This window comes from Schistocerca americana, chromosome 2, assembly GCF_021461395.2.
Source record: "Schistocerca americana isolate TAMUIC-IGC-003095 chromosome 2, iqSchAmer2.1, whole genome shotgun sequence".
Lineage (NCBI taxonomy): Eukaryota > Metazoa > Arthropoda > Insecta > Orthoptera > Acrididae > Schistocerca > Schistocerca americana.
In genome coordinates, this window is record NC_060120.1 from 977,972,071 (window position 1) to 977,994,753 (window position 22,683).

The 22,683-nt window shown below is 43.6% G+C and overlaps 1 protein-coding gene across 4 annotated transcripts in view; it reads left to right on the forward strand.

Moving 5' to 3' along the window:
* Nucleotides 1–22,683, forward strand: part of LOC124596250 (prolyl 4-hydroxylase subunit alpha-2) — a 345,289-nt gene that overhangs the window by 219,705 nt on the left and 102,901 nt on the right. Inside the window, exon 2 of one of the 4 annotated variants that reach the window (XM_047135318.1) lies at nt 16,722–16,791. The exons of the other annotated variants lie outside the window; for them this stretch is intronic. The gene's annotated coding sequence lies outside the window, so the exon portion shown is untranslated. The remainder of the gene's footprint in view (nt 1–16,721; nt 16,792–22,683) is intronic. 4 annotated transcript variants of the gene reach the window in all.

A 22,683-nucleotide genomic window follows, 5' to 3' on the forward strand; every position in this document is an offset into this window, starting at 1 on the left:
CATTGGGCAAACATTAAAGGAAACAAATGGTTCTGAGCACTAAGGGACTTAACATCTGAGGTCATCAATCCCCTAGAACTTAGAACAACTTAAACCTAACTAACCTAAGGACATCACACACATCCATGCCCGAGGCAGGATTCGAACCTGCGACCGTAGCGGTCGCGCGGTTCCAAACTGAAGCGCCTAGAACCGCTCGGTCACTCCGGCCGCCATTAATGGAAACAAAAGAAAAATTTGGAGTAAGAATTAAAATCCAGGGAAAAGAAATGAAAACCTTGAGGTCTGTCGATGACACTGTAATTCTGCCAGAGACAGAAAAGGACTTGAAAGAACAGTTGAACGGAATGGACAGTGTCTTGATAGGAGGATGTAAGATGGACATCAACAAAAGCAAATCGATAATAAAGGAATGTAGTCGAATTAAATCAGATGCCGCTGAGGGATTTAAATTAGGAAATGAGACACTTAAAGTAGTAGATGAGTTTTGCTATTTGGGCAGCAAAATAACTGATGATGATCGAAGAAGAGAGGATATAAAATGTAGACTGGCGATGGCGGGGAAAGCGTTTGTGAAGAAGAGTAATTTGTCAACATCGAGTGTAGATTTAAGTGTCAGGAAGTCGTTTCTGGAAATATTTGCATGGAGTATAGTCTTGTATGGAAGTGAAGCATGGATAAACAGTACAGACAAGAAGAGAATAGAAGCTTTTTAAGTGTGGTGCTACAGAAGAATGCCGAGGATTAGATGGGTAGATCATGTAACTAATGAGGTACCGAATAGATCTGGGAAGAAGAGGGATTTGTGGCATAACTTGACTAGAAGAGGGGATCGGCTGGTAGGACACGTTCTGAGGCATCAAGGATTACCAGTTTGGTATTGGTGGCAAGCGCGGAGGGTAAAAATCGCACAGGGAAACCAAAAGATGAATACACTAAGCAGATTTAGAAGGATGTAAGTTGCAGTAGTTACTCGGACATGAAGAGGCTTGCACAGGATAGAGTAGCATGGAGAGCTGCGTGAATTCAGTCTTTGAACTGAAAACCACGAGAGCAAACAATGAGGGACGTTCTGAAAGTAAGTTTCATCATTGTTTTTGAAAAAGGATATAGTGCAACAGGTGACACAAACAAATGTAGCATACATGCACACACAGTGCTAGTTCAACGACGGAAGGGGAGTCAGCGGAGAATGAATGACGCCACCGAAGAAGAGGAGAATAGCAGCAGAACGCCGTGTCCGCAGTTATTCAAGTACACATCACGATAACAGACGGACGTATATTGACAACGTGGTGGCCAAGTGCGTGCTGTTATCATGTGTGAATGGGCACGTGGGACTAGTGTACATGTCGTCCATGAAGTACTACAGACTGTGTATGGCGAATGCCGTCAAATGGTTGGTCGCTGGTGTTGCATGTTCAGAGAAGGAAGGCACTGTGTGGAGGATGAAGGCAAAGTAGGCGTCCCTCCACACCCACAAATAGAAACAACATTGCTGCAGTACAGGACACGCTGTTAGCGGACAGGAACATAACGGCGCAAACGTGGCACCCACTCTGCGTATTGGCCGTGCTCAGGCCCATCACATGCTCCATGACGTTTTGTGTTATCGAAAAGCGTCTTCAAGCTGTGAGCCGCACTCTCGAGAAGTCACTTCTAAGCCAGTGCTGAGGTGGATAAGGCTGTGCGGCAGTTTCTTGCATCTTAGGGCACCGAGTTTTATGAGAGTGGTTTCTTCAAACTGATTTCACGCTTCGACAAATGTCTCAACGTCGGTTGCAATTAGGTCGAAAAATAGTGCAAGGTATATAGTTCATGATGCCAAGGTGTGTTTGTTTTTGGCAATAAAGTTTCCGTGTGAAAAACAATGACGAAACTTACTTTAGGAACGTTCCTCGTACAAGTAAAGCTAGTGTTTAAAGCAGATCAGTGGAAGTGAAAATTAAACTATGTATCTTCATACTCCAGTTAAGTATTGTAAAACCTGTAGCAGTACATCGTTGTAAATTGTTGGTAAATTGTTTTCCCGTGTGTTCTTGCCATACCTATCACCTAACACTAAACAGCCCTGCAACGCATCTATATGGCTGCTGTATGCTTTAAAACGATCTCACAGGTGCAACTACTTCCTTGGTAGGGACTACTCTTGCTTCCACATTCAAGTGTGTGATGCCGCGTGCGCTCGGTAAAACAGCACAAACTCTGATACAAGACGCTCGTGGGGCCGATGCCGGAATATGCAGCGGCCATGTGTCTACATCTACATCTACACTCTGCATACGTCCCAATGTACCAGTTATTAGGCTTTCTTGCAGTTCCATTCACGTATAGAGCGCGGGAAGAATGATCATTTAAATGTCTCTGTGCTATAATTAATCTTATCCTGTCCTAACGATCCCTATACGCACCATGCGTAAGGGGTTGTAGACTCATCAGTTAAAGCTGGTTCTTGAAACTTTGTAAGTAGGCATTCTCAGGACAGTTTCGTCTATCTTCAACAGTCTGCCAATCCACTTTCTTCAACGTCTCTGTGACACTCTCCCATGGTTCAAACAAACTTATGACCATTCGTGCTGCCCTTCTCTGTATGCCGCGCCCCGTCGAAGGTTCGAGTCCTCCCTAGGGGATGTGTGTGTGTGTGTGTGTGTGTGTGTGTGTGTGTGTTGTCCTTAGCGTAAGTTATTTTAAGTTAGATTAAGTAGTGCGTAAGTCTAGGGAGCGATGACCTCTGCAATTTGGTCCCAAAGTACTTACCACAAATTTCCAAAATTTTTCTCTGTATACGTTCAGTATTCCCATTTCGTCCTATTTGCCCACACACTTGAGTAATATTCGGGAACCGGTCGCACGAATGATCTGTAAGTAATCTCCTTTGTAGCCCGACTGCATTTCCCCAGTATTCTACCAATCAACCGAAGTCTACCACCTGCTTCACCCAAGACTGAGCCTATGCGATCTGTCCATTTCATATTCCTATAAAGTATTACACCCAGCTATTTGTGCAAGTCGACCGAGTCCAGCTGTGACTCATTGATATTAGTCATAGGTTTCTATGATTTTTTTTTCGTTTTCTGAAGTGCGCAATATTACTTTTCTGGACATTTAACGTAAATTGTCACTCCTTGCATCACTTTTAAATCTTATCAAGATCTGACTGTATATTTTTTCAGCTTCTTTCAGACAGTACAAAGACAAAGTCTGAGGTTACTATTAATATAGTCCGCAAGGATATTAATATATGAGTGGAACAGCAAGGGTGTCCCCCCTCCCCCCGAAGCACATCTCTGGGGCACACCAATACGTATTACTGCAACTGACGATGATTCTCCATCCAAGGTAACATGCTGCGTCCTCCATACCAAAAAATCTACCATCCAGTCACAAATTTCGCTTGATAGCCCATATGATCGTACTTTTGACTATAAACGTAGGTGCGGTACTGGGTGAAATGCTTTTCTGAAATCAAGAAATACTACATCTACCTGACTGCGTTGATCCAACGCTTTCAGTGTGTCATGTGAGAAAAGTGTGAGTTGGTTTCACACGATTGATGATTTCGGAAGCCATGCTGGTTGGGATGGAAGAGGTCGTTCTATTCGAGATACCTCATTATGTTTGAGCTCAGAATATGTTCAAAGATTGCACAGCAAATCAGTGTCAACGATATTGGACGGTGGTTTTTTTGATCACTTCTAAGACCCTTCTCGTAGACAGGTGTGACTTGTACTTGTTTCAAAGAACTGGGCACGGTTTTTCGGCCGGCCGCGGTGGTCTAGCGGTTCTGGCACTGCAGTGCGGAACTGCGGGACTGCTACGGTCGCAGGTTCGAATCCTGCCTCGGGCATGGGTGTGTGTGATGTCCTTAGGTTAGTTACGTTTCAGTAGTTCTAAGTTCTAGGGGACTTACGACCTAAGATGTTGATTCCCATAGTGCTCAGAGCCATTTGAACCATTTTTGAACAGTTTTTCGTTCGAGTGATATACAACAGGTTATAGTTAAAAGAGGGGCTAAGACAGCCGCAGATTCAGTACAGAATCTGATAAGGATTCTATCGGGCCGTGGAGCTTATTTCAGTTTTAACGATATCAGTTGTTTCTCAACACCACTGACACTAATACTGATTTCACTCATCTTTACTGTGGTGCGAGGGTTAAATTAGGGCAATTCTCGCATTATCATCGTGAAATATGCAGTGTGTCCTTTGTGAGAACCACAGGTGCTTTGAAGGGCGGTATTGAAACGCTGAAGTAGCACAACCATTAGTGCTGTAACTGCACCTTATTAACGATTCACTCTCGAAACGTAAGTAAACTATTTTCAGCAAAGACCAATTAAGTACCTCCTCGACAGCGCCTCAAGACCACCCTCTGTTAACACAGCGGCCTAGACACACCTACCGTTCACCTGCACAGGCAGACTTCATCAAAGACACAGAGGTAAAAAAAGTTTGGTTACTATAATTGGTGGCCATAGTTAGAAAAAATGTTTCGCTGGCGAACAGACCTTCTCTTGAGTATTTTTCGGCCTACTTCCCCTTTCCACAGAGTGATTTGAGTTTCAACATGCGGCTGAGCCACCACTCTTAAGACAGCAACTTTGGTCGCCCCGGCGCGGCGTCCGGTCTGAACTGGTTTCGATAATGCGTCCTCGCTGGCGAATCTCACGCAGCGCTAGCTTGTTTGCGTCTCCATGAAGAGGCGTGTGTGTAGTTTACAACTCCTCGCCCATGTGGATGATGACACACAAGAGCAACGCTACAGGCTGCATTCCACTTCGAGACAAGTAAAAAAAAGCGAGAGTATTTTAGTCTCACCGACGCGGCGAGACTGTTTTAAGGGGCTATTAAATCCTTCGAGCGGCACGGATTGAGGGTGTAACATCCGCTCTGTTGAGAGGTCAAACCACTGCAAGCCTTATTTACATTACTCGTAGGGAAAAAACAGTCACCAGAGTAAAGGCTGACGCTAGTGCAGTAGCATATTGTTACGCACGGTCCAACTGCAGATTTAACTCCCTCCTTCCCGTCCCTCGTTGCGGAGTCTAAATGTCACTCTCGGTCTCCCTAATCCGATCAGGTGACCACGTTTCAAGTTCCTCCCAATAATCTACTTGCGAGACTTCCACCCAGCTGCGTCGCTTCTGTGACCAGATTTCTCCCGTAAAGAGGTCATAAAAAAAGAATGTAGTATCAGGTGCCCCACAGGGATCAGTATTGGAGCCATTAATTTTCTGGTTGTATGTTAGTGATATGTCGAATATCATCTCCCACTGCAAATATCGTCTATATGATGATCGCCTCCAGTTATATCTAAGTGCAAGCCCAAAATAATTGCGCACAGCCATCCAGAACGCAAATGCTGACTTACTTGCTGTATCAGAATGGGCGCAGAACAAAGGTTTGAAATTTAACCCATCTAAAACGCAAGCAATCTTAGTCGCTCACAGAAGACTTATCATTACACAATTCAGAGAATTTCTTCCACCCTTACCCCTAAACAGCACAAAAATCACATTTCTTCATCTGCAAAGAATTTGGGGATACTTCTGGAGCATCACTTAGACTGAACACACATCTGCAGTCAGTAAGAAAGTGTCAGCATCACATCATTCATTACAGAAACTCGTAGAGTCACAAATACTCCCCATCCTTGATTATGGTCACCATATTCTCCATGGACATTCGTATGACACTTCAGGTTGGCTGGAATTGATGATGAATGCTTGTGTGCGATACATTTGTGTCGTACGCTATTTCGACCATATTAATCCTGTCTATGAACAATTTTCATGGCTACGTGCCGATAAGCGTAGAAATTATCGTAGCCCATGTTTGCTGCATCGTCTTCTCAATCACTGCACTCCTTCCTATTTATCTTCAGCCCTATCGCTGCTTGCTGACCAACACAGCAGAAATATTCGCTTTCAACAAAGTAAAATCTTCTCTCTTCCGGTACACAATACTGCTAATTCACTTTCGTTATCAGGAACCCAACTTTATAACAATATTCCTCAAACTGTTGGAGGAATTAAAATCCTTCCAAACTTCAATGGTCCACCTTCTACCACAATAGCTCTCTTTTTGCAGCTCAGTCTTATCAACCCTCCGTTCCCCGCCATTTTTCCCTCCCCTTGTCCACAGAGTTCCCTATTGAAAATTGTTTTTTTCCTAGGAGCCATTGCCACTTTCATTTCAATCCTCTCCTCTTTCATTAACCCTTCTGCTTCTTCTAATACCAAACAATGCTTCAAAAGTGCTAATCTGATCATCATTCTTCAGTCTTAATACTTCCATTATTTTATTATCATTTTAGTGCAACTATTATTATTATGATTATTACTATTATTGCTAATTATTATTTTTATTAATATTACAAATTATAATTACTGTGAAAGCTATGTAGTATTTTTTGTGTGTGTTGTCCCTTGTCAGGTTTAAGAGAGGACCTTAAGACCTTTATCTGGTCAGGCTAAATAAGCAATAAATAAGTAAGTAAATAAATAATATTTGCTTTCGATTACTGTATACATATTGTATGCGTAACACTAGCGAAATACTGTTTCACGGAAGAAGCAAAGAGAATATGAAGTGCAGACTAACAGAGGCAACGAGGGTATTCCTGGTCAATAGAAATCTATTACACTGAAGAGGCAAAGAAACTGATATAGGCATCCGTATCCAAATACAGAGATATTTAAACAGGCAGAATAAGGCGCTACGGTCGGCAACGACTATATAAGACAAGTGTCTGGCGCCGTTGTTAGATCGGTTATTGCTGCTGCAATGACAGGTTATGAAGATTTAACTGAGTTTGAACGTGGTGTTATAGTGGGCACACGTGCGATGGGGGACAGCATCTCCGAGGTAGCGATGAAGTGCGGATTTTCCCATACGACCATTTCACGAGGGTACCGTGAATATCAAGAAACCGGTAAAACATCAAATCTCCGACATCACTGCGGTCGGAAAAAGACCCTGCAAGAACGGGACCAACGGCGACTGGAGAGAATCGTTCAACGTGACAAAAGTGCAACCGTTCCGCAAATTGCTGCAGATTTCAATGCTGGGCAATCAACAAGTGTCAGCGTGCGAACCATTCAACGAAATCTCATCGATATGGGCTTTCGGAGCCGAAGGCCCACTCGTGTACCCTTTGAAGACTGCACGACTCAAAGCTCGCGTGGGCTCGTCAACACAGACATTGGACTGGTGATGACTGGAAACATGTTGCCTGGTCGGACGAGTCTTGTTTCAAATTGTATCGAGCGGATGGACGTGTACCGTTAGTGAATCCATGGATCATGCATGTCAGCAGAGGACTGTTGAAGCTGGTGGAGGCTCTGTAATGGTGTCGGGTGTGAACAGTTGGGGTGATATGGACCCCTGATACATACGTCTAGATACGACTGTGACAGGTGACACGTACGTACGCATCTTGTCTAGTCACGTGCATCCATTCATATCCATTGTGCATTCCGACGGACTTGGGCAATTCCAGCAGTACAATGCGACACACCACAAGTCCACAATTGCTACAGAGTGGCTCCAGGAACGCTCTTCTGAGTTTAAACACTTCCGCTGGCCACCACACCCGTCAGACATGAACATTATTGAGCATATCTAGGATGCGTTGCAACGTGCTGTTCAGAAGTGATCTCCACACCCGGATTTATGGACATTCCTGCAGGATTCATGGTGTCAATTCCCTCCAGCACTACTTCAGACATTAGTCGAGTCCATGCCACGTCGTGTTGCGGCACTTCTGCGTGCTCGCGGGGGCTCTATACGATATTAGACAGATGTACCAGTTTCTTTGGCTGTTGAGCGTAGTATCGAACTTTGGAAGTAATCTGAGGAAAAAATTTCTGAGGACGTACCTTTGGGGTGCAGCATTGTGTAAAGTGAACCATGGACTGAGGGGAACCCGGTAAAGAAGTGAATCGAAGCATCTGAGATGTAGTGCTGTAAAAGTATGTCGAAAATCATATAGACTGATAAGATAAGAAACGATTAGGTTCTACACGGAATTACTGAAAAAAGAATATATGGGAAACACTAAGAAGAAAAAGGGACAAGACAAGTGTTAGATACAAGGGAAAAACTTCCATGGTTCATGAGGGAGATGTACAGGGTAAAAGCTGTGCGAGAAGACAGACTGCAGTACATACAAATAATTGAGGACGTAGGGTGCAAGTGCTACTTTGAGATGATGAGATTGGTTCCGTAGAGGAATTCGAGGCGGTTCACATTAAACCAGGCCGAAGACTGATGACTAAAAAAAAAACCTCTCAGGTGCCCATGTGTATCCCAACAGTCCACCAGCAGGTGTTGCTTCGCGCTACATCGCTTCTTGTAAACCAGGTTTCTCACTCAACTGCACATTCGCTTCTTGTCCACATTCCAGCAACGTCACCATCTTTGCACAGACCCATGATGCGACAGACTTAAAACAAAACTTGTATGGGCCTAACTTTACAACAACCTGTATAAGACCTGACATGGTCAAGTTTGTGGAGCACACTATCGTAAGTTTGAATGTAAACTTTATTTGTCTTGTACGCACATGTATAATATGATGACCTATTACGATTGTTCAAACTATCATATTCAGAACATTAAAATTTTGTTACTGTGAGTGTCTCGCCAAATGTAGTACATACACTACTGGCCATTAAAATTGCTACGCCAAGAAGAAATGCAGATGATAAACGGGTACTCATTGAACAAATACATTATACTAGAACTGACATGTGATTACATTTTCACGCAATTTGAGTGCATAGATCCTGAGAAATCAGTACCCAGAACAACCAACTCTGGCCGTAATAACGGCCTTGATACGCCGTCAAACAGGGCTTGGATGGCGTGAACAGGTACAGCTGCGTATGCAGCTTCAACACGATACCACAGTTCATCAAGAGTAGTGACTAGCGTATTGCGACGAGCCAGTTGCACGGCCACCATTCACCAGACGTTTTCAATTGGTAAGAGATCTGGAGAATGTGCTGGCCAGGGCAGCAGTCGAACATTTTCTGTACCCAGATAGGCCCGTAAAGGATCTGCAACATGCGATCGTGATTTATCCTGCTGAAATGTAGGGTTTCGCAAGGATCGAATGAAGTGTAGAGCCACGAGTCGTAACACATCCGAAATGTAACGTCCACTGTTCAAAGTGCCGTCAATGCGAACAAGAGGTGACCGAGACGTGTAAGCAATGGCACCCCATACCATCACGCCGGGTGATGCAGCAGTATGGCGATGACGAATACACGCTTCCAATGTACGTTCACCGCGATGTGGCCAAAAACGGATGCGACCATTATGATGCTGTAAACAGAACCTGGATTCATCCGAAAAAATGACGTTTTGCAATCCGTGCACCCAGGTTCGTCGTTGAGTACACCATCGCAGACGCTCCCGTCTGTGATGCAGCGTCAAGGGTAACCGCAGCCATGGTCTCCGGGCTGACAGTCCATGCTGCTGCAAACGTCGTCGAACTGTTCGTGCAGATGGTTGTTGTCTTGCAAAAGTCCCCGTCTGTTGACTCAGGGATCGAGACGTGGCTGCACGATCCGTTACAGCCATGCGGATAAGATGCCTGTCATCTCGACTGCTAGTGATACGAGGCCGTTGGGATGCAGCACGGCATTACGTATTACCCTCCTGAACCCACCGATTCCATATTCTGCTAACAGTCATTGGATCTCGACCAACGCGAGCAGCAATGTCGCGATACGATAAACCGCAATCGCGATAGGCTACAATCCGACCTTTATCAAAGTCGGAAACGTGATGGTACGCATTTCTCCTCCTTACACGAGGCATCGCATCAACGTTTCACCAGGCAACGCCGGTCAACTGCTGTTTGTGTGTGAGAAATCGTTTGGAAACTTACCTCATGTCAGCACGTTGTAGGTGTCGCCACTGGCGCCAACCTTGTGTAAATGGTCTGAAAACGTAATCATTTGCATATCGCAGCATCTTCTTTCTGTTGGTTAAATTTCGCGTCTGTAACACGTCATGTTCGTGGTGTAGCAATTTTTATGATCAGTAGTGTACATGTACTGCATCACATCGATCAGCAAAAATCTTAGGTTTCCATTGTCTATAGGACATTTACAGCTGTCAGCCATTATTGTAGTTTGTCTTTTCTTACAAACGAGGCGTTTCGGCAACTAAACCCTGTCATCAAGTGCGGTTTTCTTTATTCTTTTGACGCAAATACGGTTTGACATTAGAACCGCTAATACACTGAGGTGATAAAAGTCATGCGATAGCGATATGCACATATTCAGATGGTGGTAGTATCGCGTACACAAGGTATAAAAGGACAGAACATTGGCAGAGCTGCTATTTGTACTCAGCTGCTTCATGTGAATAGGTTTTCCACGTGATATGGCTGCACGACGGAAATTAACAGAATTTGAGCGCGTTATGTTAGTTGGCTGTAGAAGCAAGGGACATTCCATTTCGGAAATCGTTACGGAATTCAATATTCGAAGATCACATTGTCAAGAGCGTGCCGAGAATACCAAATTTCAGCCATTACCTCCAACCGAAGACAATACTGTGGCCGAAGGCCTTCACTTAACAACCTAGGGTAGCAGCGTTTGCGTGGAGTTGTCGGTGCTACCAGACAGGCAACACTGCGTGAACTAACCACAGAAACCAATGTGGGACGTACGACGAACGTATCCGTTGCGACAGTGAGGCGAAATTCGGCGTTATTGGGCCATGGTAGCAGACGACCGACGCAAGGCCACTGGTTAACCACGGCCAGGTCGGGTGAGTCGCGATTTCAGTTGGTAAGATTGCGAGGTTCCGGGGCTAGCAGTGTATTTAACACTAAATTCTAGAATCTACATATGTAAATGATGCTCTAAGCCCCCCCTATTCTAACTACGAGTTTTGCTGTTGCACAAGGATTAAAAAATATACGCGAACTGACTGTAATCAACCCTGCAAGTGGAGTAGAAAAGAGTTTGGCACCTGCAATAATTTAATTTGATAAATAAGTTAAATAAAGGAAGGTTTCATTAACGTAGTGAGAAATGATGGGTTGCTCTACCGATTACCAGAATGAAAGTTCTGTCCAAAATAACAATATGATTTATTAAGACTAAACACAAAATAATAAACAAAAACACATGAACAATTATAATACATCAAATTGGCTCAAATTGGATACACAAACAAACACTGTGAAGGTGAAGTTGTCCCTAAGCTAGATTGTGAGGTTTATGACGAAGTGATATGTGGAGCCAATTCCTTGCCACTCAAATCTTAAGAGAGACACACAGCTAACCCAACATTAATTGCTGCTACTCAAGACAGAACAAAGTTAGAAAAAGACGAACAGGCGCGCTCTGCTGAGCTCTGATTATCACCTAGGAAAATCCCTATCTGCCGGTGCTGCGGACATACATTACCAAACTGTCTTCTTAACTGCCAGAACACGATCTGGCGTACCGTAGGCGATGGCTGGTTGCTTCGACGTCCTCGACCGAAAGGCGAGAGCCGAAAGGCGAGAGCCGACTACCCAGAGCACCCGTACAATGCCGAACACCGAACATTCCCGCCCCCACCACAGTGGCCGTGGTTAAACGTTCCAATCAGCAACTCGAAAACCGGCGGAAAATTCCACTCCATTGCCGGAGCACTACCATTCCACCAACGGAGATTCTTGGCGCCAATTTCTGCGCTGATTTTGCTACGTCACGGAGCTATGCCCTGAGCAAGCCAATCACAGTTACTATTTTGCAGAAAGCGCGGGAATTTTCCCGCCACAACTGCCTGGGTACAAAAGTCATTCCCACGCCTCGCTGGTAGCCCGCCAGAAAGTGTTTTCGCTAAGATTCTGCGAAGTAACGGAACCTCTAGCCCAGCCGCTACTTCAGACCACTCCGGGCGTGTCTTTTGACAATGTCGGCGTCTGCAAAGCATTCACTCGACTTCCTCACACCCGTCGGCTTAGCAGAGCCCGCCTGTCACCGGACCACGCCTGTGACCGGACCACCCGGGTGACGAGAGACGCTGCGTGGGAAGTCCGCGTGTGAAGGAATAGCAACTTTTCACCGCATGCAATTAGAGAGGAAAATCGTAAGATAGAAATATGAGAGGGGGCTCATGCCACCTCTCAAGATCTGATGGTAGAGTACGAGCGTGGTACAGATCCTACGAAGCCATGGACCTAAGTTGTCAAGAATGCACTGTTCGAATGTTCAAATGTGTATGAATTCCTAAGGGACCAAACTGCTGAGGTCATCGGTCCCTAGACTTACACACTACTGAACCGTGAAAATTTACTTTCAAAATCTTTTCTTAAAGAATTTACTTTATTTACTAGCGATTCATCAAGAACATTAACACACTATGTGTCCGTGGAAGTAATTGCCAAGGAGCAACTGATGGAAACAAATTAAATTTCAACCAATGGAAATTTTATTCATAAAAGCCTTTTCAAAAACAGATTTAAAATTTATAAGCAGAAAAGCACCCTCGAAATATCAAGTTACAATTATTCAGACGCAGAATAAAAAAATTTTTTTGTTGCAGTAGGAGCCTTCGGGCTGAGAAGCTTCCGCTCCCTTTCAACACGTCCGCAGTCACGATCGCTCACAACGACCTCTGAAAAACTACACTGGTGCAAATCTGCAACACACCAGATTATTTTAAACTAAAATTTTTAACAACTCACACAAACACATTAACTATGCACCCCGTAAGAGGGATGGAAATGGTACAAACACTCACACTAAGAACTTATTTTCCACCAAAAGTGCAATTTGTTTTTAAAAGGGCTCTTACGGTGGAAAGGTGGCAACTTTATAAAAATGACTATTTAAATAAAACCCATAACATTCAGACTTACATAAAGTGTACAACATGCTCTCCATTACACATATACCGCCTCGCAAGATGATAGGCAAGATAAAAACATATTTCAGGAATTCGGCCCTTGCCTTAATTCTATAAATTCATTAACACCGAATCCGACAAACACGACAGACGTACGGCAGACCGACAGACAGACAGCGGACGGGACGAGCAAGCTGGGGACGAGAGACTGACCAAGAAAACAAGTAGAATTTAACAAGTAACTGAAACAACATATCACTAATAACTGCCATTCCTGGCAAAGACGTGGCGCAGCACCCCAAAACGCTCTCCCGAACCGTCGCTGCCAGCCGCTTCAACGGACGCAGGAAGGCGCGCCGATCTCCCGTGTCACGGCGTCGCAGCTCGCCCCGGCCAGACCGATGTCGTGGGTTGCCTCCTGTTGCTCTTGTGCCGGCCGCGAAGCCACTACCCCTCGCTATACGGCGCGGCCCACTGGACTCACGTGGCGACCTCACATGCGCCGACGCTCCAGGCGGACAAGTCATCTGGTGTCTCAGTGCACGATCGACCAACCGATCCATCCAACCGCCAATGCCCATTGCCTGAACAAACTCGAGCAGACTGGCGGCCTAACACATACTAGCACTCCGGACGACAGACAGACACTGACTGGCCCATACTGATCCGGCTGACCAACTGACCATACTCGCCGAGACTGACAGTCTGACTTGGCTGACCAACTGCCTCCGACTGACTACCGCAGACTAACTCCAGGCCGAGCTCATGGCGCCTCTTAAATGCACGTGAACAGGTAACTTTTCCCCTTTCCCACCAGAGGGAGACACCAAAGCTGCGATTGCCACAGCAGCGCCACCGCTAGAACGGAAGGCGACCGCTTTACACTACGCGCTGCGGCGCGCTCTCCAAAACAGCAAATTTTACTATGGCTCAACTACTTAAACTAACTTACACTAACTAAGAAGAACACATACAACCATGACCGAAGGAGGACTCGAACCTCCGGCGGGAGTGGCCGCACAATCCGTGACATGGCGACTCAAACCGCGCGGTCACTCCGCGCGGCACACTGTTGAAGTTGGTGGTGGTTCCATAATGGTATGGACTGAGGCCTCTGGTCCAGCTGAACCGACCATTGACTAGAAATGGTTATGTTCAGCTACTTGTAGACTATTTGCAGCCATTATCGTACTTAATGTTCACAAACACCGATGGAATTTTTATGAGTGACAATGCACCCTGTCACCGAGCTGATTGGTTTGAAGAACATTCTGGACAATTCGACCGAATGATATAACCACACAGAGCGCCCGACGTGAACCCCATCGAACGGTTATGGGACATAATCGAGAGGTCAGTCCGTGCATAAAATCATGTACAGGGAACACTATCGCAGTTAATGACGCCTGTACAGGCATCATGACTCAATATTTCTGCGGGCGACCTCTAACGACTTCTTGAATTCAAGCTACGTCGAGTTGCTGCATTACACCGGGAAAAAGGTGGTCCGACACGATGGTAGGAGGTATCCCATGACTTTCGTGAGCTCAGCGTAGTTACACAACGGACCACACCGCTGTGGAGATGACGATATTGTTCGTCTTAACTCACAATCAGTCGCAACGTTTGAATACGTTGGAATTCCTCATGACCGACAATTTTTTTAAAAAATGGTTCAAATGGCTCTGAGCGCTGTGGGACTCAATATCTGGGGTCATCAGTCTAGAACTTAGAACTACTTAAACCTAACTAACCTAAGGACATCACACACATCCATGCCCGAGGCAGGATTCTAACCTGCGACCGTAGCAGCAGCGCGGTTCCGGACTGAAGCGCCTACAACCGCTGGGCCACAATGGCCGGCTGACAAATGTTATTCATTTCTTACCTTAGACTGAATTTGCTTGCCGAGAGCACATGAGGCTTTCATTGTTCTTCTTTTGCACATCACGTAACTAACTTTAAAACAGTTGGATTTTATTATTACGAAAAAAGTTTTTAATTTATTAAAAGGGAACTACAGAATGTAAGGCAATGCGTATAATCAATCGACCATTGTTTCAAAAATTGTCCAAAGGCGATAATTATGTATATCATCAATTTATCAGGTCACTGTCATATTTAGTAGTAGTAAATGATTCCACGAGGTAATTTTTTATGCAGCTATAACGCTGAAATAAAAAAGCAATTATGTTTAAAAGTACTGCGCCATTTCTCTGAAAAGACATGAAGAGTGAATAGCAATGTATATGAGAAAGAGTTCAGTCCAGCAAACCAGGTCCAGAGGCGCCTCTGCCTGGAATCTGGAACACAGAATTTTTATTCAGTGCAGAATTCTCATGCATTCCTAGAAGTGATTATGATTCTACGAAATTGCAGGTTTAGTCCCTTCTAGCTTTTTCGTTGCCAACCTAGATCAGAAGTACTGTGATCTTCACAGTCGCTGCGATTCGTTTATCGGTAAAGCGACAGTAAACACCAGGTTGCATGAAGTAAGTGTTTTCTAAAGGAAAAAGCGTTTTGTTTCAGCCTCTCGTTTATTACCGTATGCTTGACCTCACATAAAAATCATGTTTCATAAAATGAATATCTTTCCGTGGTTAAATGGAACACTTAACAGGTGCCTCAGCACGACACAGGTGAAACGTTCAGGGTAGACTGACATCAAATCACACAAATGTCAAATGTAAACATGTCCCCATAGCAACACATTGCCATCGAGTAACACAATGAGTGCAACACACTGACTTGTACCGAAATTATCATAAAATATTTATTTATTGATTATTTAGCCTTATTTTGGTTATTTGTTACAGACTTTAGATGAGGATTTTTACTTTGAATGTATTGACCTTATACTTTCTTTACAACTTTAAAATGTTGGAAAATTGGAAAAATGTTCATTTTGCCTTTTTTTCCTATTTCAGATTTACGAGTATACCCCAAAGTTTGTAAATGTATTTCTTAAACAGTTTGTACATAGAATCAAAGCTTTGCGTCCTAAACCTCCATTTCTGAGAGCTTCTAGCCAGTTGCACGTCATAACTGGCTAATGTTCTTTGTCCGTCAGAATTTTTGCAGTTGATCTGCTGTTTTCGTATGTCTGATTTTCAGTTTTCCCTATCAACCTGACATTACTGATATGAACAAAATTACCATTTGTGAATATTTTATACTTTTATTTTGAAACTTGTTGGTCATTTTGTTGGTAAGTTGTAGGAATTACGAACGCAGAGATGTAATGAGACTATAATTTCACAACACTGAGATGAAAAAGGCGGCATCAATAATCGACTTAATATTATACGAGTAAAAAGATGTATTGCGTACATGCTAATGATTTATGTGTATCTTTTAGTGTCATAATAATCTAACTACAATAAATATTTACAATACACGTTCTGTACCTCCTGTAAAATTTAATTCGTACTGTCACAGCTAGAGAAAGAAATTTGCAGAATCCTGCTCCTTCCTAACCCCCTTCTCCTCCCGTAGATAAATTTCTGTAGATGTCCATAACCAGATCAAAAGCCAGTATGAGAGGTTCTCCATGGAAATGTTTTGAAATAAAAATAGGTATGAAATTAGTACCGTTTTATAATTTTATAGTTTATTGTTTACAGATATAGACTGTCTAGCAGTTGTATTTTGTTTCTTTTTCGTGACAGATCTGAGGATGATCATAATGGACCGCAATTGATAGACTGGAGACAATTTGTTTGTGATAATTGACAGAAATTAAAGACAGAAATTCGGCATTTTTTTCTCTTGAGACACATTTTATTTCATATATTGACTTGTATCTTCGTTTTTTTGTTTTCATCTAACTTCTTTAGACGGATAATGTGTTTCTTTTTACAGGTTGGTAGAATTTCACATCCCGACATTCGTCTGTCAGGTGAGGATAAACTGCTGGAAAACCCCACTGACGGTTAGTTATTTAATCGCTTGAATATACTGTTTATTATCTTTTTCACCGTACTAACTCTCGTTCTTTTCTTTAAATCTGGTGTCGCCTTAAATCAAATGTTCTTGATTTTGTGTTTGATAGTTTCTTAATTGTTGTATTTCTTTTTCATAGTGCGTTGCTACCGGTCCAAAAGTTACGCTCTGTGCTTGACTAGAGTGAAATTTCGGAAAATAGTGTGTTGTTCTATACTAATTTTATGATTCATTTTATGTGCCTCAGTCTTAATTCTTGTGAGGCCGTATGGTGCTTTTCATTTCCATCTCTAACTGTTGTGAATCTGTAACTTAATCTGCTGTTCTACTTGCGGTGGAGGTACGTAATCTTCGAGCAGTGAACAGATGTATTGTGCCTGCTACAGAGATTCTCTGCAGTTGCACAGTCTCTGTTTCAAGCAAGACTTTTTTTTTTTTGGAGGGGGGGGGGGGGGGGGGGGGGTTTGGATCACCAGTCTCGTGACTGGTTTGACACTGCCCAGCACGACGTCCATTCCTGTAAAAACCTCTTCATCTCAAGAGTAGCACTCACACCTTACCTCCTTAATTATTTGTTGGATATATTCCAATCTCAGTCTCTCTACAGTTTTTACGCTTCACAGCTTCTTCTAGTACCATGATGTCTTAACCTGTGTTCCATTACCCTGTCCCTTCTTATTGCTAGTGTTTTCCATATGATACTCTCCTCGCTGAGAATCTCATTATTCCTTCCCTCATCAGTCCACCTAATTTTCAGCATCCTTATATAGCCTCAAACGCTTCGATTTTCTTCTTTTTCTGGTTCCCCACAGTCCGTAATTCACATCCATACAGCATTGCGATGTAAATGTACATCTCAGAAATTTCTTCGTCTTATTAATCTCAGTGTTTGAGTCTAGCACGCTTCTTTTGGCCAGGAACTCCCTCTTTGTTTATACTAGTCCGCTTTTCATAAACTCCTTATTTCGTCCGTCGTACGTTAATATGCGTACAGTGTAGTAGAATTCTCTTGTCTACTTCTTGGTCTCCAATTTCGATATTGAGTTTCTCGCTGTTCTCATTGCTGCTACTCCTCATTACTTCCATCTTTCATCGCTTTACTCTTAATCCATGTTCCGTGCTCAGTAGACGGTTCCTTTCAGTCAGTATGACCCGTGATTCATCCTAGTTTTCACTGAAGTTAGAAATGTAGTCAGCAAATCTTATCACTGGTATTTTTTCACCCTGAATTTTGATCCCACTTCTGAACCTATCTTTCATTTCACACTTTGCCTCTGCGATGTACAGATTCAACAGTAGGCGAGGAGCCGGCCGGAGTGGCCGAGCGGTTAAAGGCGCTACAGTCTCGAACCGCGAGACCGCTACGGTCGCAGGTTCGAATCCTGCCTCGGGCATGGATGTGTGTGATGTCCTTAGGTTAGTTAGGTTTAAGTAGTTCTAAGTTCTAGGGGACTTATGACCACAGCAGTTGAGTCCCATAGTGCTCAGAGCCATTTGAGCCAGTAGGCGAGGAGTCCTTACCAGGGTCATCACCATCAGTCATCTGCTGTATTAGCAGGTACTTTGCCTCTCCATTTTCTGTGATCCATTGCTTCCTTCTTAAGGCTGCTGTGTGTTGTACCGTCCATCACGTCATCCAGTATCTGAAATCTCTTCCTTCCTCGCTTCCTTTTCCCTTCTACAAACTTTTTAAAACTGTTTTTATCAGTCCATCAGTTTTTCCTAACATATGCCCAATCCAATTTCTTTTTCTTCTTTTTACTACATCTAGCAACTGTCATTTCTCTCCCACTCCTCTCAGTACCTCTTCATTTTTTACTCTGTCCATCCAAGTTACCAGGGTATCGATCGATATTCAATGACAGCTCTCATATATTTATTACGTGTGAAAACACAGATCTGCGAGCGTCCCTGAGCCATGTACATTTCACACTCATGATGTGACGATGTGATGACTTCACCTGTAACTGAAACTTGAAACATGGATTGTCTTACCCATTTAGCATACAACACACAGTGCAGTAATGTTAACGCAGTGCAGTGTGTTTCGAGAGCCACGTGTCATGCTCACATCATTTGAAGTCATTGTGCAAATCACCAGTCAGAAGAACGTGAATTTTTCAGAGCGGTGGTGATAAATTAAAGCTTTATGAATAAAAATCGTCATACTTCAAAAGCTCCAACTTATTTCCCTCTGTTCCTTGTCATCACAGTACTGCTACTTCACCAACGTGCCTTCTTTCTTCAGCAGTGTGTCTGACTGCCCACTTGTTATCACACCAGCTGAAGTCTAGTACAATGATTTGCCCAGTGAACTGTAAGCTAACAACCTCAGGTGACAACTAAGTCTTCAGCTGTTTAAGCCAATTCCAAAAATGACAACATGTGATCTTGCTGGACGATGTAGAGGTAGTCCATGTCGAGAAGAATGGAGGGAAACTTGACCTACTTGAAGGATTTGGAAGAGGCGATTCACCAGAACAGATTAATAACCTGATTAATGTATAAACGGGAAGCAGCCCGAAGGGATTCCATAACAGTTTCATGGACCTTTTCTGTTGGCATAAACATGGCATACGTAAAATAAATTCATGCAGGCAACTAATGTAAATATTTGCTTCAACACAACAAAGTGCTGTTATAAAAAATTGCCGAGTCTTTCGTGGGCACGTTTTAAGACCCCAGGATCTTCGGTCGACGTTTGTTCAACAATTTTTCCGATGTTTCGCCAGCACAAGTGGCTGCATTATCAAAAGTTCACCCTCCGTTGCTGGTTGCGGACAGAAGTCGATGTTGTGGCCAGAGATTATAATAATGTACCTGTCTCGCAAATGTCTGAGGACTTTTCCTTGGTCACTGCCGCCTGTGTTTCTCTTCTTATTACCTGCAACGTTCGCTGCATCCGAGATCCGTTTACCTTGAGGGTTTCTGCTTGTTAAAACTTCTGTCATATTTGTGAATGTCTACGGGTTCCTGAAGAAACGGCCGTGGTGATTTTTTTGCCTATACGCCCGGATAACCGTGCGTGTTTAAGCTCCATTTTTGGGACGGCCCAGGCTCGAATCCACCCGCGGTTTAACGAAGAGGGTCGGTTTGCGTTTCAGCCTGGATGTAGATTTTAGGTCGTTAACCACATCCGACTAGGGGAATTTCGAACTAATATTCGAGTCCCGCCTCAGGTACACGATTCGCAAACGTTTAATAAACTGTCGCGCACTTTCACATGAGTAATGATACATATGTTTTTGTTGGAGGGGGGGTGGGGGAGGAAGGACGTCCGACCACCCCTTAAATTAACCATGCCGACACCGCGCAGATTCGAGACGAAGGCGGAAGAAGGAAAGATAGCTCTTCTCCAGAGCGAGAATCTGCGTGTCCGCGAATTTCATTATTTAGTTGGTCACACACATCGCATGATCCGCCACAGATGATTTCTGCACTTGTTGCAACCACCGATGATCTTAGTATTGAGGGATCGCCTACTCAGTCCAACATAGACTTTTCCACATGTACAAGGTATGCGATAAAATCCCAATATTGCAAGTGGGTAGCTTTTGTCCTGTGCCGATCTGAAGTACACTTCCATCTTCTTGGTCGGATTGTAAACAGTCTTTACGTCGAGTTTGTGCAATATAAACTTACTGTGTCGCTCATTCTGGGGATGTATGGCAGTAAAGCCGGACCTGACGTTTCTTCTTTGACAATGCCAGCCTCTCATGATGGCGAAACGTCAGAAAAATCTTAAACAAACGTCGGCCGATCCGGGATGAAAACCAACAGGCAGTACGGCAAGTGTTGTTATCTTCGGAATGAGAAAGAAGAGCTGATGACTCATTGCATTCAGATGACGTTGTGAACTTATTATTCACTGGATTGAGCGTTGTACTAAATATCGGTTTGCGTGATAACAAAACGGTCTGAGGTGCAGCTGAAGAAAAAGAGTCACACTGGTGGAGCAACGATATTGCCATGGAATAGTGAAACACAGATTGGAGTAAAGGTAAGCCGAGAATTTTTGATCGTGATAACTTAGTTTTATGACTGCTACGTTGCCCATGGATGGTTCAGATAAGGATACCAGCTAATGAAAGCGAGAGTCACGAACTAGTAGCGGAATGCTGTACGCTAAATAATTATAACGACTGATTTAACAGAAAGACCATGAAATGGATGCTTCGAAATCGAGATTAATTGATTATACTGTGCAAACGAGACTTCGTAATTCATATTATGCCTTACGTAATTATTATGCTCGTTTATCTTCTCTTTTATTTAGCTGACGTGCTTCGCCCAAGACAGTTACCAGTCCAAGCTGTCTTGACTCCCTTACTGGTTTCACGGTACATCCCACATTTTCCGCCGATTCTTTGTCTGCGATCATCACGCTTCCATGACGCCTTCTCGCTAGCAGAAAGTATTGGCCCTTCGATGGTTTTGGCTTTTACATAATTTTGCCATCCGTAATTGCAGTTGTGACAAGTATCACGCTACTATCCGCCGCTAGGAGATGGCTTGGGCTCCTAGCGGAATGAGTAGAGGCAGAAACACTGCATCTCAGCAGTTTTAGTCTCAGTGTTGTCATAGTCATCAGCGAAGCTCCTAATGAGCTAAAACAGATACTAGAGAAACTAAAACACTTCACCAACAACTGTGAACCTTCCAGTGGCTCGGTCGCTAAATGGGTAAGGACCAGACTGCAAACCTGAAGTTTACGCTTTCAATCCACAGCAGGACCTATGATTAGTCTCTCTCTCTCTCTCTCTCTCTTTCTCTTTCTCTCTCTCTCTCACCCTTTTTTTTTTTTTTTTTTTTTTTTTTCGCATCTGAAAATGGTTTGTGTACGTGAAGAAAGTGTTGTTGCGACAGGGTTGGTAGTAGTGCCTGAGTAAGTTACTAGTGCCAACAGGACCATGCATAGTAAAGCACCGAGGATTTCAAACCAACCTTTTGATTGAGGAGACCTTTATGTTCTTAACAGTACTCCACAACTACGACAGAGCGAAATTGCAATAATCCACTGGCAGCAGGCTCTGAGAAACTGCACTTAAGGTTGAAATATTGTAACGACCGTTATCTGCCATCTGAGCAGAGGAGGAGATACGAAAAATCTTTCAGATTAAATAATGACCAAAGTCGAATCGATTCATTAGAGAATAATGGTTTCAGATCACACCAAACAAAACTATTTTTAAGTTTTTCATGACAAATGTTTTACGATAAAATATCTTTCGCTCACGGCTGTACCTACGTAATAAGAAACTGGGATTAATTGGCGTAGTTAAAATCCTGTGACCGCGAAATTTTAAATTATAAGTCCTCCAATTTCTGTTCGCACTGGGAAATCGAACTTCCAAGATAAAACAAGCAGGTCTTATGTACTCGTAATAAATATAATAGTAATTTCGAGGGATATTCGGAAAGTAAGTTCCGATCGGTCAAGAAATGGAAACCACTGTGAAAATCTAGCTTTTGCACATAGGCTTATGTGTTCGACAGTGTTTCTAGTATGCCTGTCCGTTACATCACTTCGCTCTATTCAGTTCTGAGCGCATGGTGAGCACGTAAAGATGCGTAGAAAATAGTGTCTCCCGTCAAGTATGAGTTGCAGGTGAGAGATTTCGCCAGATGTTATGCAGCCGACATTACAGAACTGTCATACGTTTCCTAATTCGTGACAATTCTCGGTCGCAATCTGCAGGGGCAATGAAAATGCTCCTGCAGCGTTTCCAATGGGAAGTGTTTGATCACCCGCACTACAGCCCGTAATTGTTCCCCCTGTGTTTCATCTCTGCTCACACTAACTACTGGCTATGAAAACAACATTTTCGCACAGACAACGAGCTATAGCTGAGCGTAGAGAATTGGCGGGAAGCACAGGCGA